Here is a 25,870-nt window from a genome sequence, read left to right on the forward strand (position 1 = left end):
TACACATATACATGTAAATTTACATATACATATACACATACATATACACATGCATATACACAATATATGTACACACACATACACATACACATACACATACACATACACATACACATACACATACATATACATATACATATATATGAATAGGAATCAGAATCATTCGTGAAGATTGACCAGTCATCATTATGACATCATGGTCAGCTGTGTAAGTTGGTGCTGACCATGTGAATTCTTTTTTCTATGATTAGACTTCAGAAATAGGTAACAAAGTTTGGAGTGGGATACTATATCCTAACAGTTGATTCATTCACCCTAAACAGACAAGCTTGCTGTGTACCATGGAGTTAGGTTCCAGAAGTGGCTCATTGACTGATGTGTCTTGAGTCCTTGTGGATTCTTTCTCTATTACTTCTATTAAATGATTCAACTGTTTAAGAATGTGCTTGGTAGTAGTAGTTGCTTTTCCCTGAGCCTTGAAAAAAAATGTTTTTCTTAGTTGATACAAAGGGTTAAGTTTGAATTGATAAGCGAAGTCACCCATGCATCAGAGGGCAGGGTAATATTTACTCTACTCTTTCATAATTCCCTACTTCTTCCATCAATTCCCCCGACTCTCCCATGATGTTTACTCACTGTTGTCTCTCAACTCTCTCTAGAGAGAATTAACTCACATTTTACTTAGGCTGACTTAATGGAAAGAGCAATACAGTGAACTGTGAAATCCTGGACTATTATGACACTTCATTAATAAAATGGATTGCTAAGGATTTCTCCAAGGTTAGGTGCCATCAAGTCCCTTAAGTTGAAGCAAAAACTAAATTATGAAACTTAATTGTTGCTTAGTCCAAAAAACGCCAGAAACGTCATTTTTTTTAAAGAAGGTAATAACTGACATTCATACCCCTTCTGTTCAAAGTAAAGAAGATTATATTTTGGTGTTGGCAGAAACAACTAATTCCACTTAACCAACAATCAACATTTTTTTAAGGCTCATTTGTTCTGCTAGTCACTGGATATACAAAGACAAGTTTGAAATAGCTCCTGTTTTCAAGAAACTTATGTTCTTTACAAACACCAACTATAAAGATCACATTAACTCACATTTTTACAGCATTTTTGTATTTTAATATTGATTTCTTATATACTACTTTATTTCCTAAGGCCTTCAAATATGAAAAACATCTCTCTATTCTGAAAAAAAAAAGATCTGTTTGACTTTATTGTTTTTCTGCTTCTTATGATTGCGAGACTTCTTGAATAAAGGATCTATGTTAGCTGGTCCCATTTCTTCTCGATTTACTCCTTTCTAAACACAGGTTAATCTTGCTTCCATCCCTACCATTCCACTGAAATGGGTGTCTTAAATACTACTAATAACTTTCTGGTTTTTTTTTTTTTTGCCTAATTAAAGTATTATTGTCCCCTTTATTCTCCTTTGTTCTGTTTCCCTCACCTACCTTCTCCTTCCCTTCCTTCTCAGCTCCTTTTCTCTCTGAGAGCTTTTTTCTCTCTCCTACAATTCTCTATGAGCACGCTTTAGAGTTTACATCTTAATTATTTATTGTTTTTATACTATTACCATCTGGGAATCCGAAATCACCATATACAGATAACTTCCAAATTTAAATTTCCAGTATGCTTTAGTCACTCAGGCTCCAGCCTGCATCTGATCAAACATTTCTTATGATAAGAAATTCACAATTCAGTCCATTCCATATTTTGAACAACTCCAATTGTTAAAAATGTTTTTCATTATGCTAATTCAAAATATATTTCTTTATAACTTCCAGTGGAGTAGCTCAGGGCAAATCTAAAATCCTTTAACCTTTATAAAGAAAGAAAATAAGTAAAATACAAATAAGGTCTATAACATATTGGATAATTACTATACTATGAAGGACAATGAACTTAAAAAAATACTGTAGGAAAGGAGAATTTTGTGGACACCTTAGAGACCTTGGAAAAAACAACAAAAAATCAGGAATGATTTAAAAGAGAAATAAAACTTTTTAAAAAAGAAAATAGGACAAAGACTAGTTCGGAAATCAGAAATAACAAAGACAACAAAGGAAAATTTTATTAACATAATAGGAAAAAAACATAAAGACTATTTAAATAAGTAGGGGCAGTATATCAACATCAGTTCAGTGAGGTTTTCTTTTCCATATTTTCCCCTGGCTTTCGCACCACATTTCCCTAACCAGTATCATATGTCTCTGCAGATTTTTGCAACCTTTTCAATTGGTTAGCTACATTCATGCTGAATGTAGCTAACCTTTACACAGGCTTCTGGTAGTGGTAGCTCCAGATACACCACGCTTACATTATTGTAAGGGAATGGAATAAAGAAGAGAAGATGTTGCCTGCAAATACAACAGTTCCCACTTGACTTACTTAAACTAGCTGTTTATGACAAAAAAAAGGAAATGAATAAAGGTACAGGGAGAGGAATGTGGTTATATGTATAGAAATGTAGGACAAAGATTTCCAGTGTCAGTTTGCCCCCTCCAATTTTGCTAAGCATAGCTTTGGAGTTCAGGCAGTTAGGTGGTACGAAAGATGAAGTGCTAAGCCTAGAGTCAGGAAGACTTGAGTTCAAATCCAACATCACATACTTGCTAGCTGTGGAACCCTGGTCAAGTTACTTAGTCTATTTGCCTTAGTTTCCTCATTTGTAAAGTGGTGGTAATAATAGCACCTACCTCACAGGGTTGTTGTGAAGATCAATTGAGATATTTCTAAAGTACTTAGTACTGTGCCCAGTACATATTAGTTACTATATAAATACTTATTCTCTTCCTACCTTCCCATTTCCAAGGACTTCAACTAGCCACTGAAGCAACCATGGGAGTTCAAATGTATTTATTTATTCATCCCAATCCAACTAAATATCAGGATAGCCTGGGAAAATTGATGCTGGGGCTGAAGCAAAAATAGTTCAAAAGATAGATTTAACTTGAAGGCAAACCTCATCCCAACCTGTTTTTTCAGTCCAAAAATTGGTTTATAACCCTTCATCTTGTAATCATCATATGGAATAATTCTGTTTGTCATGCCCCTTAAAAGGTAAACAGTGGCAATGTATTCACCAGTGACATATGGATAGGCATCTATCTCTCGTGCATTTCAAGCCTCCACCCTAGAATTCTAGTACACAGGTATTGTCAGTATAGTTCCAAAAGCCTACTTGCCAGGTGTGTTTACAGAGCTGCAGTACTAAAGGTATTGTCACTCGACCTAATGAAGAGCTGTAGGCACAAGGGAAGTGACTAGACAGGTGAAGCTGCCGTAAGTAAGTGACATGATATGATAAGACTTGCATCTCCCAGAGCTAGTTAAACTGTACAGTTTGTCTGCATTTCTTTCTGTTTAGGAGTAAATATAAAAACTATTCTGTGAGTGAAAAGTTGGTGCAAAACTGGCAGAAACTGAAAGACAAGAAATACTGGCACAATTTAAAAAAAGAAAAACTTCACTAATGGTTGTACTCCACTTTTTTGCAAAAAAAATTGACATAAAATCTGTGACAATCAGGCAGTGAAATACAACATCTCACTCACAAAGAATGGAAATAACTCTGAGGCTATGAGCTAACTTTTAAAAGAGGTAGGTCATAATTAGTGTGAATAATGGATATCTTAGAGCAGATTTTTTAAAAATTCATACTAGCAATGACCATATTTTGCATGATTATAACTTCAAATAGTATAAATGGAAATCCATGTGGCCATGACTGGGGATTCATTTAGACTAATATGAACCAAGCTACAATTTTTCCTCTGCAGAGAAAGGGGTACATAGGAGCTGGAATTCAGGAGGCAACAAAACTTCCTGTTATAAAAATTTTAATGATGATAATAACGATGATGATCATGAAGACAATGATGATGTCAATGATGATGATATTAGTAATATCCCAGATTTATGTCTGTGAATTGTGGATCAGAATCTTCTCAAAAGAATTAGAATCTGTAGGTACTTCTCAAGTTCTTTAAGTATTATTGAAAAATGCTTTTTGGGGTCTGTAGGCAGCAGCATTTTGGCAATGATGTTTTGTGCAGAAGGGTCATAAAGTACAACATCAAGCACATTCAGTTCCAGAAAATCAGGTGGCTTTGTCATGAAGGTGACCCTCATGATAGATCCATTGACAGTTGCTCTGGCGTTCTAGAAACAAAAACCTAGAAAAAGAATGCTAGTCTTTAAGACATGGACAATACTCTCATAGAAAAGCATTCAAATCCATCAGATCCTAAATCTCAAGACATCAAAGGTATCGTGTTTATGGGTACTCAAAGACTTTGAGTTGAGTGTCTCCTTCACAGGAAAGGGACCTTCAAGTTATCTCGTGTCCTCCAGCATCTTAGGATGAGGCTATGACATAGCCTCTGCAAGTTGTGGGGTAGATATCTAGACAATTAACCAGTCACCATATTAGTCATTTACTTCAGACTTCCAGAACTCTAGACTTCCAGAAGGCTCACAGCTATTAAATACCTCAGCTCAGATGTACCAGATTTATCAGAGAAATAGAATGGAAGGAGATTGACAGCCATTACAGATCCTGAATTTCAGGGTAATATCAAGTGCAGTAGAGAGCCTTACTGGACAGTACTCAAAGATCTCAACCTCAAGGCACCAAAGTTTCCTATAATTCTAGGGACTCAGATTGGGAATTGGGTGTTAAATAACCATTTGGAGTATCTTCTGGGTGTGCCTCATTCCCTGTTATCCATAGATAAAGCTACAAATGTAGCAGCAAAATGTAATTCAGCTTCACTGGTAAACTGTGTTACTAGTCATTTTCCAGCCCAGATGTACAGACAAAACTCCTTGCTGACTACACTTTAAGCCCTTCTGTGTTTGGGGAGACCAGAAAGGAAATTGACAACACTGTCTTAAATTGACACCATCTTTAATGACTCTGGAAGGTAGGGGCTCCAATTAAATATTTCTTTTTCAATGCAATGGTGGGAAGGCTCCTGGGTCCTGTTTTCCTTTATTCTTCTTATTCAAAGTAAATTTTTTCAGAGGTTAAGCAAACAAAATCATTTTCTGTCCTATCTCTCCCCACATTCTCATTCCTATCCACCTCAGGTTGAACCTATAGCAGGTTTAATTTTCCTTTGCTTTCTTATTCCACCTTGCCTCCTGGGTTGTCTGCTTTATGAATTTGCTTATTTTATTTTTAAAAAATATTTTATTTTTCCTTTTATGTATAAGTAATTTTAAACATTCATTTAAAAAAATTAAGTTCCAAATTATCTCTGTCCCTCTCTTTCCTCCCTTATTGAGAATACAAGCAATTGAAATATTTTATGCATGTGGAGTCATGCAAAACATCTTTTCACATTGGTCATGTTGTAAAAACAAAACAAAACAAAATATAAACCAAAAAGAAAAAAAAAGGCAAGAAAAGTAAAGAAAGTTAAAAAAAGTTTGCTTCTACCTGCATTTAGACTCCATCAGTTCTTTCTCTGGGGGTGAATGGCATTTTTCATCATAAGCCCTTTGGAATTGTCTTAGGTTATTATATTTCTGAGAATTGCTAAGTCATTCACAACTGATCAGAATACAAAATTACTGTTACTATGCACAGTGTTCTCTTGGTTCTGCTAATTTCACTTTGCATCAGTTCATGTATATCATTCCAGGTTTTCCTGAAAGCATTCTGCTTGTCATTCCTTATAGCACAACAGTATTCTGTCACAATAATACACCAGAAGCTGTTCAGCCATGCCCCAATTGATAAGCATCTCTCAATGTCCAATTCTTTGCTACCACAAAAAATTCTGCTTTAATATTTGTGTACATATAGATAATTTTCCTCTTTATTTTTAATCTTGTTGGGATATAGATCTAGTAGTGGTATTACTGGATCAAAAGTTTGAGAGCCCTTTGGGTGTAGTTCCAAATTGTTCTCCAGAATGGTTGAATATAACTCCATCAACAGTTCTTTAGTGCCCCAATTTTCCAAACATCCCCTCTAACATTTGTTATTTTTCCTTTCTGTCATATTAGCCTAGCTGGTAGGTGTGAGGTGGAACCTCAGAGGTGTTTTAATTTGTATTTCTCCAATCAATAGTGATTTAAAGCATTTTTTTATGTGAGTATAGATAGCTTTGATTTCTTTGTCTGAAAACTGTTCATACCCTTTGACACTTTATCAATTGGGGAATGACTTATATTCTTATAAATTACTCAATTCTCTATATATTTGAAAAATGAGGCCTTTATCAAAGAAACTTGCTATAAAAATTTCTTTCCAAAACAGTTAGAACAACATTGTATTAGATTCCTTGCCTTTACCTCATCACTATAATAAACAGTTTAACCTTACTGAGTCTCTTATGACTTCTCTTTCCTATTAACCTTTTTATGCTTCTCTTAAAGTCTTGTATTTGAAAGTCAAATTTCTATTCAGCTCTGATCTTTTCATCAAGAATACTTGAATGGGGCAGCTAGGTGGCACAGTGAATAGAGCACAGGCCCTGGATTCAGGAGGACCTGAGTTCAAATCTGGGTTCAGACCAGACACTTGACACTTACTAGCTCAATATTGTCTGCAGTATGGTCACTTAGACATCAAATTGTTCTTAAAAAAAACATCTGGGACAGCTAGGTGGCATAGTGGATAGAGCACTGGCCCTGAAGTCAGGAGGCCCTGGGTTCAAATCTGGGTTCAGACCGAACACTTGATACTTACTAGCTCTGTGACTCTAGGCAAGTCATTTATCCCCATTGCCCCCCCCCAAAAGAATACTTGAATCTCCTCTATTCATTAATTGCCCCTCACTTTTTTTTTTTATTCAGAAGGATTATACTCAGTTTTGCTGGATAGGTGATTCTTGGTTGTGATCCTAGTTTTTGTCTTCCAGAATGTCACATTTCAAGCTTTCTTATCCTTTAAGAAGAAGCTGCTAAATCTCATTGCTGAATGTGTCTCTATGATATTTAATTTTTTTTTCTTTCTTTCTGGCTGCTAGCAATATTTCTCCTTGACCTGAGAGCTTTGTAATTTGGCTATAATATTCCTGAGAGTTTTCATTTTCAGATCCCGTTCAGGAGGTGATTGGTGGGTTCTTGTATTTCTATTTTACCTTCTAGTCATAGGATATCAGGGCAGTTTCCTTGATAATTTCTTGAAATATGTTGTCTAGGCTCTTTCTTTGATCATGTCTTTCAAGGGGCCCAATAATTCTTTAGTTATCTTTCCTTGATTTATTTTCCAAGTCATTTGTTTTTCTGATGAGATATGTTATATTTTCTTCTTTTTTTTTCATTCTGTCATCATTCCTGATACTGTTGATTTACAAGCTTTTCTAAGCAAAAAGCTCTCAAAATATATAGTCCAAACAGAGGAGAGAAAACTCTTATGGAAAAGACTAAGTGCATATCATTCCTGTTGCCCCCTATATGCTATTGTATTGTAATAAAGGTATTTTCAGTGAGTCTACAGAGTATGGATTTACATCCTAATACTTTTATTCAGCTCCAAATAATCATATATTTTTATTTACCTATGCAATAGTATGTAGAATATTAAATTAAAAAATAATGTTAGCAGGATAGTGACTTTTGCCAAGACTATCTGAATGATGACATGATGATAGTGATGATGTTGAGCAATGAAAAGAGGAAGACAAGGAAGAAAATACTCTCAAAGCCCAATACATCATCCACATTGGATGAAGAGCAATGGCAGAGCACAGGAATGCCAGGAAAAGTGACGTACAATATGGAAGCTGAGTACTCTGAGACAACAATGGGCTCTAAGACAGTGATGGTAACTGTGAAAGCTTGGTAGTGACCCTGAAATTCTAGTCAGTTGGATTCTAGTAATATGAGTAATTAGGTTAGCACACTGGTCAGTGTGATAAAACTGCTACATGAATATAAAAAATCAATGATTGCAGCATGGAGGTACAGGCTGGCCCTTAAGAATCATCATACTGATCTAATTTACATGGAGCTCAGTGAAGAAAGTGGTACTCTTTTCTGTTCTGATATCAGAAGAAGACAAACAAATCAGAAATACTAATACCCCACCTACTGTAGTATTACTATCACCTCCTATGACACTAAGAATGTCATACATAGAACACTACAATGGGCAAATGAAAAGTGTTGACGAAATGGATTAAAGATATGAATGAATGCTTTTTACCAAGAACCAGTATTATATCATAAAAAAAAATTGGAAATAGATCTTATAATGTATAGGCAAGGACTTCATAATATTTTTCTGTGAATGCTATCCTCTGGCCTAAGTTATATAATGATAGATTGCAAATAAATGCAGGCAATTGCGAGAAATAATGACATTTCTAGATGAAATAAAAGTGTAAGTTGAGGTTAGTTACTTTTATCTATACAGAGAAAAACTGAAGAAACTGAAAGACCTGAAAACTGTATTTAACACAAACTCCAGAAGTGCTACCAAGACATGAAACAGATGGCAAAATAATGACAATACCATATGATTGAAAAGAGAAGATGGAGCAGAATGTAATTTCAAAAGGCTCTTTTGAGTCTAATGTCATTATTGATCTAATAGATCAATAATATCAAAATAGAGTGATTTTTAAAAGTTTTATCTGTTATAGCAATCATGGAGGAATGCATTTCCCCCAAATATTTGACACAGATTGTAAGACATTTCATAACCTGAACAAATAACACATACTATGGCTGTTTGCCATGAGAAATATCACAGGGGGAAAGGTGGAAGTATCTAGGAATACTTCTAAGAACAGATACTACAATAGCAGAAGGAGCTTGAAAAAAATTAGTAAAGACCTTACATTAAATAACATCAATATTTAGCTGTTATGCACAATAGACTATATCACCTGATTAAAGGAAACTTGGAATCAAAGCCAGAAAACAGAAATATATTAGAGGGAGGAGGCAGTGCTAAGATGGGAGATGATCATGAAACATTACAGAGAACTCCCTACTAGAAATTAAAAACAAAAATAACCAAAGCAAGGAAACAAACACACTCTTCCTTCAAACAGAGTCAGAAAATGCACCAAATCTTGATGGGGAAATCCAAGAAAAAGTAACAGTGAATAATTTTTTCAACCCAGGTCAGTATAGGGAAGGAGACAGAGAGATCTGCAACATTGGGGATGGGGTCTAGCCAAGAGTTGTCACAAAGCGCTACAGTACCCAGGCAGAGGGTTTGCACTAGGACAAGAGAAAGTTCCAGAATCATAAAAGGATATTTAGAAGGAAATCAGTGCTATATAACAACTTTGTCACCTACTACCCATTTATTGGTAATAGATCCAGGGACCTGTTCTCAAGTTTGACACTGATCCTAGGGCCTAGGTGTAGAGAGAGAAGCAAGTTCAGAAACAAGCAGCAGAGGTATGGCTGAGGACCCTGGAGCAGAACAAGTCCTCAGTTCATTTTTGCCTAGTCTGAAGCCTTTAGTAGATTAACAAGGAGTTGCAGACTAAAGAGTAATCTTCAGTTCCTATCACTCAGAACCAACAGACGTTTTCAACTAGTTGATAGTGACTGAGTCAAGCAAGTATTCTATTGCTCAGAGCAAAATTCAGGTCAAGAACTGGCAGAACTCACAACAGGGGGCAGTAATAAAACTTTGCCATGGACCAAACATTTGGAGAGCATTGAAAGTTTGCAGATTCCAAGCAAGAGCTTTCCCTGGCATCCTAGAAAAACACAACGCTCAATACTCCAAGAAATCAGCCCAAACTTTCCCTCCAGAAATACACAGAGCAAGTTCTAACATCAAGTCTAAGGTCAAGAGATAGGCGACCACAAAAAAAAAAAAAGAAAGAAAAGAAAAAGAACCTCACCAAGTTATTACGGTGATAGGAATGCTCAAGACACAAACCCAGAAGAAGAGGACTCTAAAATATCTACAAGCACAGCCTCAAATATTCAAAGAGAAGCAGAGTTTGGACACAAGTTCAATGAGAATACCTGGAATACTCAAAGAGAGTTTAAAAAAATAAAATGAGAGTGCTAGCAGAATAAAAACTGTAAAACCAATGACAACTCTGGAAGAAAAGATTGGAAATGGAATTAATAATTTGGCCAAAGTGGAGAAGAACCTTGCTCAGTTAGAAAACTCCCTGAAAATTAGAATGGATCAAGTAGAAGCCTATGACTATATGAAACAATAAGAACTATGAAGACGAAGTCAAAAGAGTAACATGGCAAAATGAATAATGTGGAAAACTGAAGAGAAACAAAATAGTTTAAGAATTAATGGACTAGCTGAATGGTGTGGCCAGAAAAAGAGCTTATAATGGATCAAGTAGAAGCCAATGACTCCATGAGACAATAAGGAAGACAAAAAGAAAAAAAATAAAGGAAAATGTCAAGCATCTCATTGCAAACATAATTGACTTTTGATCTTGAAAACTGATTAAAAAAAAACATGGGGCAGCTAGGTGGTGCAGTAGATAGAGCACTGGCTATGGAGTCCTGAGGACCTGAGTTCAAATCCAGCCTCAGACACATAACACTTCCTAGCTGTGTGACCCTGGGCAAGTCCCTTAACCCCGTTGCCTAGCCAAAAAAAGCAAGAAAACAAAAAAAACCCCAAAAACAAACAACAGACCAACAACAAAAACTAAGAATCACTGGATTACTACAATGCATGACCAAAAAAAGCCTGGACTTCATATTTAAAAAAAATCTTAAAGAAAGTTGTTCAGATCCCGCCCCCCCCCCGACCGAGGCAATTGGGGTTAAATGACTTGCCTAGGGTCACACAGCTAGTAAGTGTTTGAAGCCAGATCTGAAATCAGGTGCTCCTGACTCCAGGGCCAGTGCTCTATCCACTGTGCCACCTGACTGCCCCAAAATTGCTCACATTTTTTTAGAACCAGAAGGCAAAGTTGAAATAGAAAGGGTTTACCTGTCACCTCTTAAAGGAAGTCCCTAATTGAAAAATCTCAGGAATATTATAGTCACAATATAGAGTTTCCAGGTTAAGGAAGAAAAAAACAGCACAAAACTGTAAAGAAAGAATTCAAGTATCAAAAAACTCCATGATTTAGCAGTCAAAAATACAAAGGAATGAAGAGCTTAGAATACAGTATTCTAAAAGGCAAAGAATATACACTTATAACAACCTGCCCACAAGTGACTATAACCTTACTGGGGGAAATAGACCTTTAATGAAATAGAGGACTTCCAAACATTTGAATGAAAAGGCCAGAGTTTCGGAGAAATTTTGAAGTTCAAATGTCTCCTGAAATTATGAAGAATATAAAAACAGTAAACAGGATAAGGTCTTACATTTAAATATGGGGTGATGATACATATGTGTTTCTGAACCTTTTCATCAAGGGTCATAGAAGGAGTCTAATTAGACAGATTGTGGGAGTGGTTTTACAACATCTTAATCTTAGGAAAAGATCAGACAGTAGTGGAAGAGAAATGCTGTGGGGGTGAGGGCAGAGAGGAAGGGAAAGAAATTATCTCACATTATTATCAGGGTATGCAAGCTGATATTCCTATAAACAAGGAGGACAGGTTGTGTAGAGTTAGAGAGGGTGCTGATACTTGAAACTCACTCTCATCTGAACTGATCAGAAAAGGGAAGAAACACACGCGCACACACACACACACACATCCTTAATTTGGTACATAAATACATTTCACTTGACAGGGAAATTGGAGGGAAAGGGAAGAAAAGAGAAGGGGGATTTGACAGAAGGTAGCTCAGGGAGGGCTTTAGTCCTAAGCAAAAGGAACTTTAAGGCTATACAAATACATACATACACACATATATGTATATATTTGAGGTAACAAAGAGTATCTGAGAGGGTGGGTAACCATCAATTAGCTGAACAAATTATTGTATTTACATGTGATGAAATACTATTATACTGAAATCAAGAAAAGAATGGTTTCAGAGAAACCTTGAAAGACTTATAAAAAAGTGATATGGAGAGAAATGGACAGAAAAATTAAAACAATTTATACAATGACAACAATATGGTAAAGTCAATCATTGAAGGAATTAAGGATTTTGATGAGTGTAATGACCAAACACAATTCCAAAGAACTAATGATGAAATATACTACCCATATCTTGCTAGAAAAGTGAAAGACTCAGAGAGAGTCTATGTTTTTAAACCCAAATCACTTTGGATCTCACTGACTGTCAAATAATAAGTCCCATCCCAAGCCTCACTTTCTCATTTGCTTGGGTTTTGATGGCTCAGAGTGAATGTAAATAGCAATTGTTTCTGTTCTTGTCAGAAACTAAGGGTCTTCCCCTCCCAGAAGAAAATTAGGCCAGCTTTTGCCTCTATTCTTAACTAGCTTTTAATTACTGAGTGGGTGTTGCCTCAGACAAACTAAGACCTGGGAAAGGCCATAAAAAGGTCCCAGTCTCCATCTGCATCCAGGGCCATTACCTGTCATCCTAACCTATGTCTTCCACTAGACTGATGACTCTGGAGGAGAGAGTGAGGCTGATGACTTTGCACAGCTCTGCCTCACTTAAATCCAGTTCACTTGTAAATCAAGATATCACCCTCCTGATGTCATTGATTCTTTTCCAGGATGAAGGATGAACAACAACAGCAACAAGCGTTCCTCAGCACCTGCTTCAGTTGTCTTCATGTCTGTTGGAAAAACTTGTTCTCATCCATCCATTCCACTGGGGGAAATCTTCACGTGCTTGGGGTAGACACCTCCTTAACTCAACAATGGGTTTGAGGCCCTTAAGTTACCTTCTACTTGATTTAACCAGACTGCCTAAACAGTTTACTGGCGTGTCACCACTGTCAATGTTATAGCTTCTTGGGGCCATAGATGAGAGCTGGGTGAATCAGGTGGACACCAAAAGTGGAAATCAGCTCTTAAAAGGGCTCAGCAGCCCTCATACAAGAGGTACTAATCTTCCCTGAACACACTCTATACCTCCATCGTCTAGTACAGTATCTAACATATAGTAGGCCCTTAATGTATGTTAATTGAATGATTGATAAGAATTAACTGATTAATGATGAGATTATAATGATGTTAATGATAATGAAAATATAAAATAACACTGACAAAATGATTAGAATAAATACCATTATAAAGAATAATAAAGTTTTGTTTATAGGAACAAAAGAATAGTGCAAGATTCAGGGTTCACCTGACTCTTATTCCCAATCATTATTTTTCAATGTTACCAATAAAGCATTGGACACTGATATATGAACACTGTTTTATTTATTGCCCTAAATAGTGGAGATATTGTGAGCCTATCTATACTTATAATTCTATCATCTCTCTCTGACTATATATGCGTAGATGTGCACATGCACATATGTATGTGCATACATACATGCATACACATTTACATCTATACATACACATATGCACACGATTCTGTTAATCTGCATAACATTTCATCTTTTGTAAAGCAGATTATTGACACTTTTTTATCTGACTTTCATAATAAGCTTCAAATGTAGATGAGTCTTTTTTTTTAATTTTTGGTCTGTCATTAACATCATTAATAACATCTGTGTGAGGAACTCCATATTGCAGAAAATCATACTATTGCTTGGGGAACGGAGGTTAAGTGATATACTTTGGTCATAGAACTAATATATCAGAGGCATGACTTTTACAAAGTATTACTGCCTCCAAGGTCAGTTCTCTATATATTTGAGGCAGAATGACATGATGGAGAGAAATATAGATATTATATGATTTTTAAAAAAATCACAATTCTCTCCCTGCCCATTCTTCAGCCTAGAAGCATCTGCAAAAGTGCATGTAGCAAATAATAAACTTCTTATATGTACGATTAAAATGTACACTAGACTAGAAAGCTATATTAACAGACAGATGCATGAAAAAGCTAAATTTAAGATAATTAAATACAATAAAGATAGTAAGTGCCAAGATTACCTTGCTTTGAAAAAATTAGGAGGAGCTAAGTTTACTCTTTATGTTTACTCTAAAGGAATTGACTAAGATTAATAAGGAATTTTTTTTCTAACTAATACAGACTAAAAAGTCTGTGATAAATGGCTAGACAGCAGCCATTTTAAATACAGGCTGTGATAAAATTAAATGTTGACTTTGAGGGAAATTAGAACACACTATATGAGTTGTATAGGTAGCAATTTGTAAGGCAAAAATAGGGATTTTTTTTTTGCCTGCACTGGGACTCAACACAGTTCAGAAAATATTCAAGAACATCTTTATTAAAACAACAGAGATAAGCAGCACATAAAATCTGTGATGCTTCCAAAGCTGGAAAAAATCACAAATACCAGGAAAGGCAAATAATTTATAATTGAAAATTAAAAAGTATAGATTATTTTGAGCACTTGTACAAAAAAGAATGTACATATGCATTATACATACATATATATGTACATATGGTAATATAAAACCAACACATCTTTAACTTAGAGTTACATTTTCAAACAAATCAAATACAGAAAAATAAAGCTCATAGATAAAGAATTTTAAATTCATTTAATTAAAAAGCATTTATTAAATGTCTATTATGTCCTATATGCAGAGGATATGAAGAAAAAAAAAAAATGAAACAATCCCTGACCTTAAAGAACTCATTGTACTTGGGAGAGACAATGAATAGAAAAATAACTAAATACAAGACAATGTAAGTTGACCACTAATATTAAATTACAAGTGCTAGGATTTAAAAAAAATCATAGACAAATTAAACAGCCAGTCTATTTTGAAATCAATAGTACCTTTTATTTGGTAGGTTTTGTTATCTACCTTCCAGCTTAGTTGAAAGGATCACAGAGAGGTCAAAGGAGCACAAAGATCAAGCAGAGGCAATAAGACACAGTTATAGTCTCCAGAATTGGGGCAGAAGCTGATGCCTCCAAATTTTGGACCATCAATAAGCTAGGAAACTTAAAGTATCTTACTTATAAGCTTTAATGTATAGAAGATTCCAGATTGTGTGTGTGCGTGTGCGTATGCGTGTGTGTGTGTGTGTGTGTGTGTGTGTGTAAGTTGGGGAGGTATTAATAGAGAAAAAGAATGTGCAAAACTTTGTGTGAATTTTGGATACTTTCAATTTAGGAGATATAAATATACATTTCTACATTTAGCTTAAAAAATTAACTTGAAAAGTACAAGATGGGGGAAATGCCAAAATAATAGCTTGTGTGCGAAGAGATTTGGTGATTCTGACAGAATGTAAGGTCAATATTATTCAGCTACATGGCTTAGTAGCCAAAAAAAAAAAAGCTAATAAAATCCTAAACTGCATACTGGAGGAACAGTGTCAAAAATATGGGAGATGATAGTCTCTTTGTGACATTCATTCTGGCCAGACCATATATGAGTTACTGTGTTCAGTTTGGGGTGCCACATTTCAGAGATTTTCATAAGCTGGATAACATCCATAGGAGAGCAATTGGGAAGGTGAAGGGATTAGAAACCATTCATGTGAGGATGAATTAATTGAGGTGAAGAGGTTTACCCTAGTTAAAGGTATATATGAGAAAAAGGATGGCATGACACCTGTCTTCAAGGTACTGCTATGCAGAAGGATTAGATTTTTTCTCCTTATTAAATTTATTCTCCTTGCCTACAGAAAGTAGAACTAAGGAAATTAGTAGAAATGTCAGAGAACCAAATCAATTATCAATGTGCCTAATACTGTGCTTTTAAATTTAATTGAAGTGTCTGCTGCATGAAGAACTAGAAATAGAGGAAAAATGAAGTTTAGATTATATATGGTCCTTGTTTTCATGGACCCTATATTTTAGTAGGGAGATATGAGTAAGATTTATCATTTAGAAATTAGCATAAAGGAATATACATATACCACAATACAATTCTGAGATGAATTTTCAGTTATTTGATTTTCTCAATCTATATAAATCCACTAATAAACTTTTTTTTTCCTTTTTTTTTTCCTATTCTGTTCTGGCATACTGGTGTAAGATGATGCACTTACTGTCCAAAACTTACAGCTCATAGAAATGTTGATAATGCCCACAAAAGGAAGAGGTGAACGGAGATAAATATAAGAAAGCAAAGTTTGTTTACAAACCTCTAAGAGGTTTGTAAGAAAACAAACTCTGTTGTGATAAATTAAGTGGAATAATCAGTCTGGGAGAGGGGACATCAGAAAACCCCATATTATTTAAACATCATGATGTAGCCACAGATATTATAATATGTATCCTAGGCAACTAGAAGGTTATACACACATAGGCTGGTTAGTTATACAAATGTCATTTACATGATTTCCTAAGAAAGCTTTTTTAAATTTAGTTCACAAGTCAGTCAAGTTCACGCACAAAAATCTATCTGAAGCTAGGTTTGTTAGTTTCTGGGCTTAATCTACAAAAAAAGAAAAAAAAAGATGTTTACAAAAGAGGATTAAAGCAAAGCTCATTTGCATAAACACAGGTCTTTTATACTAAGTAGCAGATTGGACCTTAAGCATGTATGTTAAGACAGAAAGTTAAGGCTTTGGAGAATTAAAGTCAAAGTATGGTACTATAGCCCTTTGAGATACCCTTTTCTGTGAAAAGCCATTAAAGGAAGTTGATAGAATTCATCTCTGTACAAGTACACAAAGCAGGTGTTCTTGAGTAAGCCACAAAACCCAGTTGTTCATCTTAGGCTACCCCTGGACCTGAGTTTCAAGCATAGTCTTCAGAGCCTCCTCCATCTAAAAATGGGCTAAGGCTTTTTATGTTACCAGCCCTTGACACACTGGTGTATAACTTTTTTGTTTATTTCTTCTTGTTGTTCAGTCATATCTAACTCTTTATTATCCTTTTGAGATTTTCTTGGCAAAGATACTGGAGTGGTTTGCCATTTCCTTTTCCAGGTCATTTTACAGATGAGGAATTGAGTTAAACAGGGTTAAGCAACTTGGTCAGGGTCACACAGCTAGTAAGTGTCTGAGGCCATATTTCTACTCAGGTCCTCCTGATGTCAGGGCCAGCATTCTATCCACTGCATCACCAAACTGCCCACAGTTCTTTCTACTGATTATATTTTCAACAGTCATTTAAATGTGTTCTAATTAAGGCACACTGTACTTGGATATTAAATCATATTCCCTAATTATTGATATAATACCAATAGTTGGCAGGAAACTAGTGCCTTACCCATTATAAACTCAATTTCAGGATCTAGTGACTTCTTGGAACATTGAGAAATATCCAGGAAGTTTTACATGTAAAGGAAATAATTTTTCCTAACAATTCCCATATAAAGACCACATACATATGCCCCAAACATTTATATTTTCTTAAAGTATGGTTTATTGATGCTAGTTATAATAATTTTTGTTCAAAACAAATTTTATATGTATTGATTGCCCCCTGACTACTAATAACAATTTTACCAAACACTGGACTTTTGTTCAACTATATCCTGAGAAGATTTTGGATGATATCCTCTAATGATTCAAACAGGAAACTATATAGAGCAAATGGAATGATGATGATGATAATGATGTTATTTTCTTAATCCACAAAGATTCCTGCAAGGGATCTTGGCTATTAGTTCAGGTCATTAAAAAGACTAGTAGCTGCCATCTTTACCTGGACATACTGCTGTCTTTTTCAGTCATTTCATTCTGCTGAGCACTGTTGCAACTAATTCTGTTACAACCTTCCTGCTTCAGAACTCGTTTAATAAAATAAAATATTTTAGTAGCAGAGATTTTTTTCTCCCCTCACTATATCCCTTAGTTCATAGTTACATCAGAGTACCATGGTGAAAATTTTCCACAATACCATTTAGCTACATTCAAAATGGCCATTACTTCCTTTTTTCTTATTGTTGAGTTGTCTCAGTCATGTCTGACTCTTTGTGACCCTCTCTGGGGTTTTCTTGGCAAGGATACTAGAGTAGTTTGCCATTTCCTTCTCTAGGTCGTTTTACAGATAAGCAACTGAGGCAAACAGGGTTAAATGACTTGCCCAGAGTCATATGGCTAATAAGTGTTTGAGACCAGATTTGAACTTAGGTCTTCTTGACTCCAGCTCTAGCACTCTATGCACTGCACCACTTAGCTGCACTCTCTTCTCTTTAGTTAGTTCAGATGTGAGTTCCTGTGAGTCTAATACATCTATCTTTAACTTCCGAAAGTTGACCCAGAACTTTGAATAGATCTGGTTATCCTCTATTATGAGTCATAAGAACAGGGGACAAACTGAAGAAATCAGCTGGCAGGTAGTAGGCATATTGTTGCAAACATATGTATCGTAATAAATCTCAGCATACTGCATTGACTTCTTGGTTTAAACCATCTCAAAATTAGCATCATTACCATAGGCCTCCACAGGAAATGAGATTCCTCTACTTTTTACTGCCTGATAGCTGCCTCAAATGCTAACGCTGGTCAGGGCTCAGAAATAGAAAATGTCAGTTTCATTGTATTATCACTTTTACTGAGCAGAAAGCAAGTCCTTACTGAAAATTTGAAACAGGGTAGAAGAGTTTTCATGGAGAACAAACAAACTGAGAGAAAGGCCCACAGTAAGGTTTGGGCAAGGCTCCTGCGGAACAAAAATCCTGTTATTGTTTTGATTCACTGAGCCCATGGAAGAACCAAAATGAGAAAGAGCAACACTGAAAGTTGAAGGTAGAGAGACATTAATGACCACCTTTGCCTTTTTTTTACAATTTTGTTTTAAGGATGTCTTTAATAGTACAACTTACTTTTGTTTTTGTTTTTTTTTTATTTACTCTCAGATCTGTTATATACCTTAAACTTCAAGCATAAAAAATGAAATATTCATTGCAAAATGTATCTTATTGTATATGAAGAAGAACCTTATTATTGATATAATCTCTTTAAAATTATCTCCATTGTTTTCTCCTTAAAAACACCCACTTAGATACCTTTGCAGTATGTGTTCCAGAGGATCATATCCTTTTCTGGTTAATCAGCAAAATTGAATATCTGAATTCTTACAACTGCAAAATGTATTTAAATATATTTAGATGATTATTAAAACCAGCAACATCATCATGTCTGATTCAGGCATGCATTTACTCATTCAACATTCATTATTATTTTAATAATGGCTACTTGGGGTCATGTGAGCCTCAAGATGAAAGACGATGCTTTCTTTGATCCCAATGATCTCTCAGACCTTTCCAAAACAGATATTATGCCCCAAAGATAAAGCAACTTCAGTTATCTCCATGTTCTAGGACACCCAGAATCCAAAAGAAGATTTAAAAAAGGCAAAAACGGAAATTTAAGATTTAGAAGTAATGATGGCTGTAGGGATTATCTAGTCTAGTTATTCTTAACCTCTGGTCAATGAAATTGTTTAACAAAAATTCAAAACTATAATTTCACTATAACTGGTTTTCTTTTTAATTGTGTGCATATTATTCTATACATGTTAAAGTGCCATTCTGAAAAGACATCCATAGTCATCACCAGACTGCAAAAAAAATCTAGTGATACAAAAAGATTAAGAACCTCTGACCTAGTCCAACTCATTGATTTTGTGAGTGAAAAATTGGTCTGAAGGTATTGTCACTTACCTAAATCATTCAGGTAGCAAAGAGTAGGGCAAATATCCAAACACTCCATCTAGACCAGGCCTGCACAACATATGGCCTATAGGCCACTTGCAGCTTGCCAAAGGATTTCAAGCAGCCCGCAAAAAGTGTAGAAGATATAAAAGAAAGTAAAGATGTAATAAGTGCTTTGTCCGTGCCCTACTAAAACCCCCTTCCACCAGTCACTCCTGTGTCTGTCATATAAGTTGGCAGGTAGGGTGCCACTGCGTACTCTCTTCTGTTTGTCCCATGACCTGCAGCAACCAACCATTGTCAGTCTGTCTCTAGTCTGAAAGGAGTGAGAGTTATATCTTTTCTGTGTGTTTTTTGGTTGTTACTAAATGTAGATAGTAAGAAAACATGAAAAGTATATTAAAACATACCACTTAGCAAAGTAATTTTTAACATTAATGTGATTTCATGATAAATAAAATTTTAAGTAATAAGTGTAATTAATTGATATTAATTGAAATTTCCCTTTTAAAAAATATGGTTTATTTGTAAAATAATTTAATCATTCATTCTATCTTTACTTGGAAAATGAGCCACTAAAAACATATCTGCAGCCTAAAGAAGTTTAGCCTATTTTAATGTTGGCCCCTACCTACTGCTAAAATGTACAGGTCTGCTCTAGACTTAATAAGTCAGGCCTGAGACAGGTTCAAGACAGGGATGAAATAGTACACTTGTGGAACATTTAGTAGTAACAAAAAAGAGATTTACTTATATTTGGAATGCAAAGGATGTTCAGTAAGAATATAGTGCTTGGCTAGGGTATACATAGTAGCTATCTCTCCATACAGAGACTCAACTGGTAAGGAAGATATGATGTGGGAATCCAGGGGCTGTAGGTTGTGGCTTTTGGGAAAGCCCAAATATGAAGGACAAAGACTCCATGTTTATTTGCTGCTTTTAAGACCTTAGGTGACGAGGGAGTGGAGTCAACAGGGATATGGTTTTACCCTTAGTCCACTGAATTGATCAAATCTTAGTGACAGTTTCCTTACCTTTCAGAGAAAAAATTAACCTAGCCTATATAGTAGATGATGGAGCTGGAATGTGAGGAGGAGGATGGCAGATATTTTTCCTGTCACTTTAAATTCAGCATTTCTTCCATGACAATCTCTTTTTTAAAAAAAAATTATTTATTTCTTAGTTTTCAACATTCACTTCCACACTATTTTGAGTTCCAAATTTTCTCCCCATATCATCCCTCCCCCCACCCCAAGATGGCATGCGTTCTGAATACCCTTTCCCCTAATCTGCCTTCCCTTCTGTCTCTCCCTCCCTTCTCTTATCCCCTTCCTTTTCTATTTTCCTGTAGGGCAGGATAGATTTCTATACCCATTTCCTGTATTTCTTATGTAAATATTCCTTAACATGTGAAAACAATTTTTTTAACATGTGTTTTTAAAACTTTAAGTTCCAAATTTCTCTTTCCTCCCTCCTCTCCACCCACCCTCATTGAAAAGGCAAGGAACTTGATACAGGTTATACATGGGTAGTTATGCAAAACACTTCCATAGCAGTCATGTTGTAGAAAACTAATGATATTTGCCTTCATCCTATCCCATTCCCCATTTATTCTAGTCTCTCTTGTGACCTTGTTCCTCCTCAGAAGTGTTCGCTTCTGATTACCCCATCCTCTAAATGCCCTGCCCTCTATCATCCTCCTGCTCTCTTGTCCCTTTCCCCCCACTATTTTCCTGTAGGGTAAGATATATTTCCATACGCAACTGAGTGTATATGTTATTCCCTCCTTAAGCCAAATGCTATGAGAATAAGATTCACTCATTCCCTCTCACTTTCCCCCATTTCCCCTCCACCGAAAAAGCCTTTTCTTGTCTGTTTTATGTGAGATAATTTACCCCATTCTACCTCTCCCTTTCTTCTTCTCCCAGTATAATCCTCTCTCACACCTTAATTTTATTCTCCAGATATCACCCCTTCATCTTCAACTCACCCTGTGCCCTCTATCTATCTATCTATCTATCTGTATACATACATGTAATTTTTCCCCTCCAACTACCCTAATATTGACAAAAGTCTCATGAGTTACAAATATCATCTTTCCATACAGGAATGTAAACAGTTCAATCTTAATAAGTCTCTTATGATTTCTCGTTCCTGTTTATCTCTTCATGTTTCACTTGAGTCTTGTATTTGAAAGTGAAATTTTCTCTTCAGCTCTAGTCTTTTCATCAAGAATTCTTGAAAGTCCTCTATTTCACCGAGTGACCATTTTTCCCCTAAAGGATTATGCTCAGTTTTGCTGGGTAGGTGATTCTTGGTTGTAATCCTGTCTCCTTTGCCCTCTGGAATATTATATTCCATGCCCTGTGGTCTCTTCATGTAGACGTTGTTAAATCTTGTGCTATCCTGATTGTGTTTACACAATACTTGAATTGTTTCTTTCTGCCTGCTTGCAATATTTTCCTCCTCAACCTGGGAACTCTGGAATTTGGCTACAATATTCCTAGGAGTTTTCCTTTGGGGATCTATTTCAGCAGATGTTAGGTGGATTCTTTCAATTTCCATTTTGCCCATGCGTTCTAAAATATCAAGGCAGTTTTCCTTGATAATTTCTTGAAAGATGATGTCTAGGTTCTTTTTTTTTTGATTAGGGCTTTCAGATAGTCCAATAATTTTTAAATTCTCTCTCTTGGATCTATTTTCCAGGTTAGTTGTTTTTGCAGTGAGATATTTCACATTGTCTTCTACTTTTTCATTCTTTTGATTTTGTTTTACAGTGTCTTGATTTCTGATAAAGTCACTAGCTTCCAATTCCTCTATTCTAATTTTTAAGGAAGTATTTTCTTCAGTAAGTTTTTGGACTTCCTTTTCCATTAGGTCAATTTTGTTTTTTAAGGCATTCTTCTCCTCATTGACTTTTTGGACCTCTTTTGCCATTTGGGTTAGGCTATTTTTTAAGGTGTTATTTTTGTCAGTATTTTTGGGGTCTCATTTAGCAAGCTGTTGGCTTGTTTTTCATGATTTTCTTGAATTACTCTCATTTCTCTTCCCAGTTTTTCCTGTACTTCTCTTACTTGTTTTGCAAAATCCATTTTGAGCTCTTCCATGGCCTGGGACTGATTCATATTTTTCTTGGAGGCTTGGATGTAGGAGCTTTGACTTTGTTGTCTTCTTCTGGTTGTATGTTTTGATCTTCTTTGTTACCAAAGAATGATTCTATGGTCTGACTGTTTTTGCACCTTTGTGTGTTCATGATACCAGCCAATTACTTGAGTTTTAAACTCTGTTAAGGGAGGGGTCTGCTTCCAGTGTGGAGAATGTACTGTCCCAAGCTTGGGGGTTTTGTGCAACTGTTTTCACAGATACCTCGAGGGGCTTGTAAATTTTCAGTTCTTCCAAGGTGGCATGATAAGGAGTGAGGTGTTTACTCCTTTCATGTCCTGTGCTCTATTCTATGAGTGACCACAAGTACTCTCTTCTGCCTTGGAACTGTGAGGAGGATTCCTACTCCACTGCCACTACAAGCTCCACTATGCCAGCACTCCTCCTTGCCCCAACACCGCCACTGGGAGCTGTGACCCAGATCCAAGCACAGGCAAAGCAAGAGATTCCTGCCCCAGCACTGGCAAAGAGATCACTGCAATCCCCTTCTGATCAGCTACTGGATTCCCTCTCAGTCTGTGGGCCAGAAGCTCCAGAGGCAGCTGCTGCCCCAGGGCTATGCTTGGGGATTGGGGTTAGGAATGAGCTTCTCTCTCGCACCATAGTCACAGACTTTTTCCCACTGACCTTCTAAGATGTCTTTGGCATTCGTGGGTGGAGAAGTCTGGAAACTGCCACAGCTGCCCGTGATTCAGTCCTCTGAGGCCTGCTCTAAGTTCATTGAGGCCTGTTTTGCCAGGTGCGCCCATGCCAAACCACTCTCCCAGCCAGGCACGATATACTTTTCTGATCAACCATCCAGGCTGTCTTGGGCTGGAAATTTGCTTCACTCTGCCTTTTTGTGGGTTCTGCTGCTTTAGAATTTGTTTAGAGCCATTTTTTTACAGGTATTTGGAGGGGTGTGGGGGAGAGCTCAAGGAAGTCACTCCTTTAACTCTGCCATCTTGCCTCTCCCATGACAATCTCTTGAGCCAATATTTGAATATATAATATTACATAGGATAGATGCAATACATGTAATTATATGTTGGATGTTTTCTAGTGACTACTAGGTTTCAAAAGTGTCACAAAGTACTGGAGCTGAAGTCAGGAAGACCTGAGTTCAAATCCTACCTCAGATACTTCTTATGGGAATCTGGGCAAATTCCTTGACTTCTATCAGCCTCAATTTCCTTATTGGTAAAATCAGGCCAGTAATAGCATCTATGCCATAGAATTACTTTGAGGATCAAATGAGATGATACATGTAAAGTGCCATGAAAATTTTAAAAGGTTATATAGATAACAGCTATCATGTCATCACGACTATTTTGTAATATATGTATATGCTATAAATAAAATGTTTCATTATATATTCAAATGCTGGCTCAAGACAGGCATATGTGTTTCTAAGTCAGTGAGAGAGAGAGAGAGAGAGAGAGAGAGAGAGAGAGAGAGAGAGAGACTATAGAATCTTAGATTAGAAATGGAATGGAACTTAGAAGTCATCAAGTTACAGGTCAGGAAACTGAGGCCCAGGCAGTTTAAGTTACTTGTTCAGGGTTACACAGCTATAGATATCTTATGGTTTGAATCTAAGTCTAAGGACTTGGAACATTGTAGGTGCTTAATAAATGTTTATTGATTGATCTATGATCTATCTGTTATACAACTCTGCCTCTATAGATACAGATGTAGATAGAGATGTAGGTACAGATATAAAAATGACCCATTATTTTATTCCTGTCTTTTGGCCTCTTCCCTCTTGTCTCTATCCATACAGGAAACCTTTCATATTCATAGGTTACTGACAGAAGTTTTGAATATGTTTGAATATATAACTTATGTTGAATCTACCTATGTCGTCATCATTGAGTAATGAGTTGTTGTTGTTTTTACTGATGATGAGCATCTGCAGAGCCATTTAGAAAGGTGAAAAAAGGAGGGGTTTGCACCAGATGATTTTTCCTTTCAGTTACATTTCTAATTCTTATGATCCTTTTATTAAGCAGAAGAAGAGAAAAATGAAAGGAAAGAAAGAAGGAAGGAAGGAAAAAAGATCAAGGATCAAGCTTAGGCATTATAATGACATTATTCAAAGATTTTCCTGTTTCTTAGGACCTAGAGAGTATCCCCTCAAATTCTGAGGTAACACTGTGCTGGTATAGCTCTGATGGTACTTGGGAAATGAATTATTATTCACAAAATGTTTGCCCTATTGCTACTAATCTAAACAATTTTAGAAAACTGAATTATTCATTCAATGCAAATACTAAGGCAAGAGCGAGCAACATCTTCATGTTGAGATTTATAAAATAATGCAACTCTGATTCCTTAACACTAAGGAGTTTTATTTACAGATTTTCATAAATAAATAAAACCCACTTTCCAACTTTGAAAAACAGAGGTAGGGGTGCATTACATAAGAAAAATTCATATCTAGGTAATCAACATGACAATTTGAAAAATAAATGAAAATCAATAATCAAGGTCATAGTCATACTTCTGAGATTACTTTTGTATTATCTGCCCACCTTTCTCTCTTTACTCAACAAGGATATAAAGAAGATCAAATTTCTGAAGAAGAAAGATAAATTAGTAAATACTTTTCTGTTTCCCAATATATATTGGAAGCTTTTTTATTGTATCTTGTGGAAGTATTATAAATATATTCTGTTTGTCATGTTTATTTCTTTCCCATACATTCATTTATGAAGATTTTACCATCTATATTGCCAACTTGAGAGCTAGACACAGTAAATTTATTCAGTTAATTTGCTTTTTTTCATTCAATATATCTGAATTATATTTTACCTTTCTCGTTAATATTTATCAAGCAATATATTATTTTATTATTAATCAAGCAATTGTCTTTTAAAACACTATCAACCTCAAATTCATTGTATGGCAGATTGATTCTCTAAGTGTTTTAATGCAACTTTTAATAGTGCTTCATATCATTAGAATATCTTTTCACCTTTTTTATTTCACTAGTTGCTAAGGCACATATCACTTTAGGCTTATAGTTCACATTAATGAATGTTCTATATTTTCTCTTTTGCTTCCCAACAATAACAATTGACATTTTCAGGGGCTGAATAAAACAGCTGCATTTTATGGGCAACTGTTTTGGAGAAAAAGAGAAAATAGAAATAGATATTTATATTATGAATTGATTAATCTATTGAATGTTGTTTCTTATAATAGTACTTTGGTATTGAAA

The 25,870-nt window shown here is 35.7% G+C and overlaps 1 pseudogene; it reads right to left on the minus strand.

Moving 5' to 3' along the window:
- Positions 1–17,548: 17,548 nt before the first annotated feature.
- Positions 17,549–25,870, minus strand: part of LOC114038425 — a 21,538-nt pseudogene continuing 13,216 nt past the window's right edge.

This window comes from Vombatus ursinus, unplaced genomic scaffold, assembly GCF_900497805.2.
Source record: "Vombatus ursinus unplaced genomic scaffold, bare-nosed wombat genome assembly UNPS02011014.1, whole genome shotgun sequence".
NCBI classification, from domain to species: Eukaryota; Metazoa; Chordata; class Mammalia; order Diprotodontia; family Vombatidae; genus Vombatus; species Vombatus ursinus.